Genomic DNA, 11,228 nt, shown 5'->3' on the forward strand with positions numbered 1-11,228 from the left:
GCTAATGGCCAAGGATGATGGGAGTTGTAGTCAAACCACATTTGGGAACACCACAGAGGCCAACCCTGTACTAGATAGCCCATCCCTCTTATTTCCCCTTGGCAAGTCTTAAACTGGAGCAATGCCTTCGAGATTCAAGTCAATTTAGCAACAAGACATTATCCCATCCCATCATCTTCATCCCACTGGCTGAACTTCCAGTGACTGACTGCATGCCCCCCACTTCTTTATCCCTACTTTGGGCCAATAGGAAATATAAATGTGTGTGTGTCTGTGTGTGTGTGTGTGATTTTCCTAGTTCATTGAAATATTTCTGCTCCTAGACAAAGCAGGCTGACACATTAATCCTAATTGCACTATTCCCAATCCAGTTGTATCTGTGGGCTGTTAAAGTTGCTGCCAGAGGAATCCCTGATCTGGACCTTGTGCAGTGCAGAAAATGACTGGGCACATGAGTTTCAAAGCTTTACTGGAAACAATCTTAAAACAATTTTTTACAAATAAATGTTGCAAAGTACAAAGTAACACATTGCTTTAAACAAGCAAGTGAAGCCTTCGGTTTAGTCCTTAATACAGTCCACTCAACTTTCCACTCTCTGGTGCCAGAGAGATAGAGAGAGAGAGAGAGAGAGAGAGAGAGAGAGTTCCTAAGCAACTTGCTTGTTCAACAATGCTGAGCTGAGTTCTTACTTTTGCAGCTACCTTCAATGCTGACTTCTCAGGTTTCACCTTCCTTTTGTGAGAGATCTCGCAGGTTTCCAGCAACAAGTCATCTATTAGCCTAATAGAAACATCCAATGTTTTCTGCCACATTTGCCAGACAGAAACCTCCTGCATAATACAAACTTCTCAGCTTTGCAAATGCAAACCTATAGGTAAGTTTTTCAAACTTCAATGCATCTTAAACTAATATCTTTAACATGGGAAACTAGTCACATGTAACAACATGTAGTAACTGCTGGCCTTGAGTAAGTCATTCAAATAGTGATTCTCTTATGCATCTGTATGCACACTCTCATCTGCACTGTGAAGTTCACTCAAACCATATTAAAGAATATATTCGGTAGGGTTCGAACGAGCATCACAATACAGATGGGGGTATGTGTATGGATGCATAACAGCATCATCAACAAGTTCAGAAATGTGTGACTTTGTGAGGCAACTCCCTTAGAAAGAAGGTTAAAGCATTTGGAGCTTTCCAGCTTAGATAAAAGGGGAAACTTGACTGAGGTATAAAATGAGGCATTGCATGGGGAAAGTGGGTAGGGAGAAGCTTTCTCTGTCACTCACGAGAACCCAGTCTCATCCAGTGAAGCTGAATGATGAGGGATTCAAGATGAACAAAAGGAACTAGTTCTTCACACAGTGCTTAGTTAAAGTTCGGAATTTGGGACCATAAAATATAGTGACGGCTACCAATATAGATGGCTTTAAATGGGAATTGTGGAAATTGTGGCAACAAGGATGGGAGAGGGCTATTGTGTTCATTTCTTGCTTTGGGCTTTCCAGACCCAACGCATCCTGTGCTGGAATAGATAGGCCTTTGGACTGATCCAGTATGACTTTTCTTATACGCTTTTGTGGGATGCAATATATTTAGAATCAGGTTCCATTGAAACATTTCCAAGCAAGACTGCAACCCTATTTCCACTTACACAGGAGTAAATCAATTAAACTCAATGAGTTTTACTTCTGAGTTGACATTTATAGGACTGTGCTATAAAAGGACTTCTCATACAGGTTCTCATACAGGTAAAGGTAAAGGGACCCCTGACCATTAGGTCCAGTCGTGGCAGACTCCAGGGTTGCTGTGCTCATCTCACTTTATTGGCTAAGGGAGACGGTGTACAGCTTCAGGGTCATGTGGCCAGCATGACTAAGCCTTTTCTGGCAAATCAGAGCAGCACACGGAAATGCCATTTACCTTCCTGCTGGAGTGGTACCTATTTATCTACTTGCAGTTTGACGTGCTTTTCAACTGCTAGGTTGACAGGAGCAGGGACCGAGCAACAGGAGCTCACCGCATCGCAGGGATTCGAACCGCCGATCTTCTGATCGGCAAGTCCTAGGCTCTGTGGTTTAACCCACAGCGCCACCCGCATCCTCTCATACATGTAGTACAATCCAAATACTTTGACTTTTAATCACAGACAAAAGAGAATGCAATGCATAGCTTGTTTTATAAAAAAAACCCCAAACCATTAAAAAGTGTTTCTTCCACTTCTTCCAAAGCCACACATTGTCCTCGGTTTCACAGGTTTGGTAGGCTCTGCATGAAATGCTTCTGGGGTGAATATCTTAGTTCATCTTAACACCAAGCAACCAGTAGTTAATTAATCTTACAATTAAGTTTCAACTTTATGGCCACATGCACACAAATTCTCCTGCGATCATCAAATTTAACAGATGCTGTGGAAAGAATGTCCGGCATGTTTGCTTGCTTTTGTTTTCTTTCTGGAGATTCTTGCTAAGCAGCAATCTTCAAAATATGGAGCAAAGTTTGCCATAACACCAACTTAAAAATAGTAAAACTGGAAACTATTTGCTTGAGAGACCTAAGCTCGGATGCTTTTCTTTTTTCTCTCTCCTTTTTTTTAACATATGAACTATTTCCAGTGTAAACACATCTCAGGTGTGGAGATGTGGTCTGACCATGACTTGGTTTCAACTGAAAGCATAAAAAATATATATTCATACCCCACCACCACATTCCAGGGGAGGGGTGGTGAGGGCCTGGTGAGAGGTGTTCTGTGTTAGCCTCTCATAATCAGTCTGTGAGAGAGCTGAGGAACTGTGGACAGCCCAGTAGTGTGCTGTATAAGGGAAACAAGAAACCAATAACATTTCAAAAGCCCATATGTTCAGAAAGTCTTCTGGGTAAAATTGCCATCCAGCTGTTAGTCCACATTAGGCATCAAAGAATTGTATATCTCGCTAGACATTTGCAAAAGCAGGTCTTGTGTTTAAGGTACTGATGGCCAAGCTGATTCTAGGCCTGCTATGTAAGTATGAGATCTTGTAGGAAGATCTTCTGGGCAGTTGGTTCACCAGCTGAGCCAAGTCATCATGAAGGAATGAGATCAATGCATAGGGTGAAATCTTAATTTATATATTGCACTTGATGAATAGATCCGGACCATGTCTGCATATGGTTGTGTGTGCTGTTCCTGGAGTTAGCTCATTGCCAGGGCCAGCCCTGACAACAGGCAGAGTATGGCACGTGCTTCAGGTGGCACATGCAGATCAAGGATGGCAGCAATAGTAGCCACTAGTTGTATGCACCATGTGGCTCACTCCGCTGCCCTCAGGTGTGGTGGGAACGCTGTCCTACTCCCAATGTGAAAGTAATATTCAGCTGCCAATCCAGTCCACTTCAGTAGTGGAAATGTTGTGCCTAGGTGCTGCCTTGTCCTTTATCTTAGGCTGCATTCACACGACAGTTTATTTCATGCCAGATGCACCATTGTGGTGTGGGAATTCCACAAGTATGGGGCTCCCATAGAAGATGCTCTCACCCAGGTCTCTCTACACCTTAAACTTCTGAGGGTGGTGGCGCTCTACCAAGAAGGCTGCTTTGCTCGTCTTTACATCTGAGATGGTCTTCAGGGATGGTCTCTCAGATATTTAGGCCCTAACATTTTGAACATACCCTCCAACATTTCTCTGCTAAAACTAAGGATCTTAATAATAATAATAATAATAATAATTTTTATTACAGTGGTAACTCTGGTAACGAACGCTTCTGGTTACGAACGCTTCAGGTTACGAACTCTGCCAACCCGGAAGTAGCTGGTCCTGGTTGCAAACTTTTCCCAGGATGCAATGGAAATCGTTTGCCAGAGGCGCCTCAGGATAAGAACAGTTTCAGCTTAAGAGCAGACCTCCGGAACGAATTAAGTTCGTAACCAGAGGTACCACTGTATTTATACACCGCCCATCTGACTGGGTTGCCCCAGCCACTCTGGGCGGCTTCCATCTTTTATAAAAACATAATAAAACATTAATCATTTTAAAACTTCCCTCCACAGGGCTGCCTTCAGATGTCTGCTAAAGGTTGTAGAGTTATTTATCTCTTTGGCTCAGAGGTCACATAACTTTATACCCTCCAACATTTCTCCAATTAAAATAGGGCGCTGAGGGACGTGGGTGGCGCTGTGGGTTAAACCACAGAGCCTAGGACTTGACGATCAGAAGGTCGGCGGTTCGAATCCCCACGACGGAGTGAGCTCCCGTTGCTCGGTCCCTGCTCCTGCCAACCTAGCAGCTCGAAAGCACATAAAAGTGCAAGTAGATAAATAGGTACCTCTCCAGCGGGGAGGTAAATGGCATTTCTGTGCGTTGCTCTGGTTCGCCAGAAGCGGCTTAGTCAAGCTGTACGCCGGCTCCCTCGGCCAGTAAAGCAAGATGAGCGCTGCAACCCCAGAGTCGGCCATGACTGGACCTAATGGTCCTTTACCTTTTAAGGAAAAGTGGGACATAGCAGGATCAAATCAGGAACTGGGACTGCTTCTGTAAATCTGGGACTGTCCCTGGAAAATAGGGACACTTGGAGGGCCTAGTGTGAGCACTTTAAATTTCACCCTGGGTGAATGTACCCACTCCACTCTAAGCAGTCTATCACCATCCCATTGTTGCATGTCTATATATCTGGATTGGGGGCCTGTTGTTATTTAATGCATCTGTGTTTAGCCCAACTAATCATCTGGCTTGTGGCTTCTAATTTGTGGCTGACTTTTCTTCTCTTCTCTGCAGAAATGTTCCCTGCTTCCCTAAAAACAGGACTGTTCCTTTTCTTTGGCCGACAGTCACACACATGTTTTCTCCCTTAAACTTTGCCTCATTTGGCTTTCATTCCTTTATGCAGCCTTTGAAACCATCATGAATGGAAAAACGCAGCTGTTCGCAAGATTTCCTAAAATGTACATGGAACTAATTTTCCAGGACCCCGACGTATCCAAGGGAGAGATGATGCCAAGGGGCGTTTTTAGTGCAACCAAATGCAAAATAAATGTGCAGTTAGCCATATGCAAGATCAGCATGGATTAAGACATTCTTGGACTGGGGTGGTGATTTTACCCTGGATACAACGGGTTGCGCAGGTCATATATAAATAAAATAATGGCAGATAAAAGTGCACATCAGTGGGTCAGAAAATTGCACATGCTATCCTTAAGGGACGTTGGATCCATAAGGCATCTCAGTCAGGTTGCATCACATGGTCTACAAAGTGGTTGCAACTGTGAAACCCAAAAACATGTGAATTTTATAATCTTCCTTGATCCAGCGGGGGTTATGCATGTGAACAGAGTCTCACATGTGACTCCCAGTGCTGAATGTCTGCATCTAGTGCTTAGAAACAGTGCAGTCTTTAGCATATGCACCGCTGGGGTGCAAAGATCCACCCAGCACCCCCAAATTTAGTTTAGCCCCCAAATTAACTTTTACTATGATGTAAGAGTTAATTTCATGTGCACAGCGTCTTTGAGAATGACAAGCGCCGCTGTTGAGTTAAGCGCCGCTGTTGTGAATGACAAGTACCACCACTGGCATGGCGCGTCTTTAGTAAATGAGCCCACAAAGTCTAAAGTCCTTAAGTGAAACAGTAGGTATGCATTTCGGTAATACCTAGGTATACATGTATTTTGTTTTTCTAGCTTGATCAAAATTATTTATTATTTCATAACAGGTAGATAGTTAAGAGCTTAGGCGGCTTCAACGGCGGGTGCCTGGTACCCCCAGAATTCGGCACCTGGGTGCCCCACATTCTTGCACTCCCGGGTAAAGATGGCCCTGCTTAGAAACGAGAATATGACCCTATCTAGGTCATAAGAAGATTCAATATTTGCATAGTGCTTTCAGCATTCAGATACTTTCACATGCTTTACAGACCCTCCAAGTGTCCCTATTTTCCAGGGACAGTCCCATACTTACAAAAGCCTTCCTGGTTTCTGATTTGATCCCTGAATGTCCTGCTTTTCCTTATGATGTCCCTATTTCCATCAGAAACTGGTAAATAGTATTATTATTATTATTATTATTATTATTATTATTATTATTATTGACACCTCTATTTTCATTGGAGAAATGTTGGAGGGTAAGCTCACACTAGTGTTCAAAATGCTAAACTGTTAGGGCCTAAATATCTGAGAGACCACCTCCTTCCCTGAAGACCATCTTCTAAAGGTTGTATAGTTACTTATCTCCTTGGCTTGGGGATTGCATTACTCCATACTCTCCAGCACTTCTCTGATGAAAATAGGGACGTCCTAAGGAAAAGCAGGACATTCAGGGATCAAGTCAGAAATTGGGATAGCTTCTGTAAATCTGGGATTGTCCCTGGAAAATAGAGATACTTGGAAGGTCTGTAAAATATGTGCAGCTCTGTCATTCTCTTAGCCCATTTACCAGCTCTTGAATGGTTTGGGGAGAGCAGGTAATTCCTGCACACAACATTGCCATTCATCTTCTCAGCCCCAGGATGGTGGGTGTTCCAGTTGCATGGGGGGAGCATTCTGGTAGTGGTAGAAGTGGTGGGGAAGAGGATGCAGGGGGCAACACATTTCTGTTTCACCTTAGGTGGTGAAATGGGATGGACAACCCCTGGCGCTGCATCTGTGCTCAGAGGATCAGATGCTGCCACCTTTGATGCTGTTGACCAGCTTTGATGCTCTTGAGCCTCTTGACCTTTTCATCAGGGGACACAACAGGAGGAGGACTTCCATTCAACCTCCATCCTTCCAAATCATCCTGTTGGAAGGCTGGGATCTTGTGATAAGAATGTGCAGCAACCTACTTGTTGTCCACATCAATCTCTTAATTGAGACCCAACTCACTGATCTTGATTGAGTCCATATGCATGATTGATTAATAGTGATTTATTTAAAAGATGTGTATCTATCCTGTCTTTCAGCAAACCAAGGCAGCTAACTGCATTAACAAAATTTAAAATTCAACCATAACATGTGGGTTTGTTTATTCATCCAGTACTTTTATATTCCATCTTTCTGTCAAGGCACCAGGCAGATGATGTCCTTTGTGGGCAGTGGACCGTCTGGTTGGAGCAGACTCCGGTGTTTTCTTTGCCTCTGTTCCTCACTATCTTCACAAACTATAACCTCATAAAATATTTGGCTTCATTTCCACACTTTGCAGAGGGGGAAAGAATCCATATCCATGCAGCCTGGAGATTTATTTATTTTTAATGTATTATATTGGATTGTTCTTGGGACGTAAGTGTTTGTAGGCCTGGATTAGATCCACAATAATAAATGAGGATGTTTTATGTCTGTTGAATGCCATGAAGCTGAGCCAACATTGCTTAGAAAGAAGTGTCAAACCCAGGGTAGCATCCCCACTGTGCTTCATCAAACTCGCTTGGATGCGTTAATCACAAAATGTTGTATCTATTTAAATCCCCTTCAAATACAAGAGATCTATATGTGTCATTGTTGTGAGATCTAATGTTGGAAAGCCCATTTGTCTTATTGTGCTAATTATAGTTAGTGACAGAAAAGCTGAAATCCCTCCCACATCAAATAATCTTTTGCTTCTGAACTCTCTAGTAAGAACTTCAAATGGCAAGATATGTCTTTTGATTTGCACTGAATTCTTTTAAGTGCCACAATTTTCTTAAGATGAACAAAGAATTGAAATGCAGAGTGGCAAATAGTACTAACTGGCCAGCTATGATACAGAACGAAGCATGGTGAACATAGCAACTACAAGACATGGGGCTTGGGTTTGGATCCAGACACGATGTTGCATGTGTGCATCAATTGCCAGACTCACTTCAGCCAGGAATCTTTGCAGCCCTGCCTAAAGTGTCTTTTCACACTTACCTTTCACAATGGCATAGTCACTGTTTTTGTCCACTATTCTAAGGGGTGATTTTGAAGCTGATTGTCTGAACGTTTGGTCATTCATCTCTTTTATTAGACAGTGAGGACTTGTCCACACTGAGCTTTACTGTGAGTCTGAGGCTGTTCAAGTCCAAAAAAAAATGGGGCGTCACTCTCATGACGTTGTCCTCAATCCACCCCCTGCCTTTTTGTAGATAGAGTTCTGATTTTCTCCATCCTAGAAAATTCTGAAAGGCAAAGCAAAACCCAAAGTTGGCTGTTGCCTGGCTGCTGGGTGGACAGCTGCCCTTTGCATCCTCTTCGGTTAAGGTGGCACATCTGTCCTCTGACATGAAGAACTCACTTTGGTCAAAGGGAATTGATGTGAAACAGACATCTCCAAAGCCATGCTCATCAATCCCCAGCCCCTCCACACGGGAAGTGGTGTGGGGGATTATATCCATGCCACACAAATGAAAATACTGAGGATCCATTTTGGATTTTTCTGAAATGTCAGGGGTTTGGTTTTTTGCGCTGGGGATTTTTTTTTATTAATACGGTACATAGTTTCAGAATTGTAGCTGAATGATTATGATGATGTCATGTGGCAGCATGCCATTTTTTTAAAGCAACTGTATCACTATAAAAGGTGAGTGCAGAAAGGTCCCAAGTGTCATGAACATAGAAGCCAACTCCTAGGGACAGAGGTCTATTCACACACCCCCATAAAATATTTGAGGGACATTGCCATTCAAATTATGTCCGTGTGCTGCCTCTTGTGATCGATTATATAGGGCGGAGCTTACCTGCCCCCCATATTTTATTCAAATTGGCACCCCCAGGCATGAATATCACAAGTGGCTCTCTGAGTGGGGTGGAGCTACTATGCTAGCTCCATGGCAGGGTGACTGTTGTTTACTGGGAGGGAGAGAAGAAAGGAAGAGGTGGAGTGGAGGTTAGTGCCTTGCAAATGAACCAGCAGAAATCTTGCCAGGACATTTGCACCACACCCACCTCTCCCCTTCCTTGAACCTCCCTCTCTTCATTCTGGTAAGCTAGCATAGCAGCTCTGCACCCACCAGAAGCAGCTGGTCAGGTGTGATATGTTTCACTGGGGACAAAAACGTCCCTGAAATGTGCGTCCTCCTTTCTTTTCAGCTGTCATTCTTCCCTTTCACATTCGATCCATTTGCTTTATAGCATAGAAGGCTTGTTGAGACAATTGTTTCCATCATAGTATTTTATGCATGAACTGAACCATTATGTATTTTAGAAATGGAGAACCACATCCAAAGTTAGGATAACTAGAAAATGTACAAACAAATAAAAAGGCTGGGAAAACAGGCTTTGCAACTCCAGCCAACAACCCATTCTGCCTGTGTTATGAATAGCCTGAGCATTCTCTATTTTTTTTTAAATGTTATTTTATGCAATACCTTCTTGCTGTAAACTATTTGTAAAGGATAACAAAGGAACTGGCCAGCTGGCTTCTGATCACAATAACATACTTTACTGGCCCATCAGCAGCATGGCAGATGGCATTTTTTGGGTCAGTTTGTTCCCATGTGAGGTCGCTGAGGACAGCTACCTATTAGGTATAGGAACCTGGACTCAATGGGCCGTAAGTAGTTTGAGTTGACAAGGTAGCATATTGACAGCTCGATGCTATATATACATATACTCACAAATAATTTCCATTGAGTTCAATAGGGCTCACTCCCACTTTAGGGATACGGAATTATAGACTTGGTGTTTGAAAATGGTCATTTAATAAGAGATTTATGATTGCTATATACTGGAGAAAAATACCCTCTACCTTTTAATGAAGAGTATGATTGGTCCACTCCACCAAGAGCTTTGGAATCCAGCAGATATCATTTCATCTAAACTGAGTTATCCAAAATTCTGTAGTAGCCAAATCTATGCAAGCCTAAACCCTACTAAGTCATTCAGACTGCTTATGCAATGAATGAAAGAGAAGATGAGAACACTAAGCTCACGATCCCCTCTCACTGTCTACTTCTGAAGTGGGCTTTCTTCTTATGTCCAAAGTCTTTTCTATGCATGTAGGCTGACCTATGATTCAGAACCCTGATCTTCCAGGAGAGTACATCTTGTGGGAAGCTTGTATGGGAAAGTAGGCTCCCCACTGCAGACATCTGAATCTGACTCATGGAACAGGAGGCTCCAGCTTGGCACCCACAAAAAACAGCGTTCCCACCAGTACCCCCTCTGTTGGCTGAAAAAGGTGTCAGTCAATATCCCTGCAAAAATCCGCAATGCACACTTGCCATTTGAGTTCAGTTCCTGTTTGCACTGGCTTGACCTGTTGTACATTGAACAAACATTCTTAAACATGCCCACATTTCATTGGATGCCATGATTGGACACCCACTTTCCTTACCATCCTGGACAGAATGCAGAGATGTGAAGATTTAGCTGATGTAGGTACCTTTTTCCACCAGTGGGAAGGCATGCTTGCACCATTTTGTTTTCATTTATAGATGTGGCAGCCATTTTGTGTTATGCAACATACACAAACAAACAAAGCAGCCATTTTGTGCCTGGCACCCATGGCACTTCTTCAGAATTCCAGATGTGCCTATTGCCCCCCTCCAAAAAAAAAAAAAAAAGATTGGTCGCCCCTGAAATGGGGATTAATGGTATGGTGATATGTGGATAGGGGGAAGCTAGCACATGCATCCATGTTTTCCCAAACATAATTCTAACTAGAATGCCTGCAAAAGGCTTCAGTGTCATTCTATCGAAACTGTTCTATGTAAGCAGCATGCACAAATACCTCTTTTTCTGGATGGTTAATCCTCAGGCATTCACACATCTGCATTTTGTATTCTGTTTTGATTGTGTTGCATTGCTTTTATGGCTTTGCAGACGTGGATGACTGGTGATTTCATTTGCTTTGAAATTTTAATTAAAATATCTGCCATTTCCAATGATGCATCACCATTCTCAACTTACTGATCATGATCCCTGGAACAGTGATCCTAACCACGAGCCCTTTGTTTCCCATTCATCCCTTAAAGGAGTTGTAACAGAAGGCATAAAAACAGTGAAAACAATTCACCAAATCCCTCCATACTCAGTTGAACTTTGGAAGATCAACTTTTACGATAACGTCAATGAAACACACTCCATAGTTTGACAACCCAGATGTACTTATTTTTATTTGACCAATGCAAGGCCTTCCATTAGTCATGCTTCTTTCACTTTGTAAACCAATCCAAAACAATATGGTCAACATTCCAAATGTTGGGAATGTCTTGCCTGCTTGTAAAAAGCGGCTCCATTTCAAAGATGCCAGCATATTTGAGAGGTCTAGCACTTTGATCGAGCAAACAATCCTGTTACGGGTTTGCTTCTTTTCCTGTT

The sequence above is a fragment of the Podarcis cretensis genome, assembly GCF_951804945.1.
Source record: "Podarcis cretensis genome assembly, chromosome: 10".
In the NCBI taxonomy this organism is placed as follows: domain Eukaryota; kingdom Metazoa; phylum Chordata; class Lepidosauria; order Squamata; family Lacertidae; genus Podarcis; species Podarcis cretensis.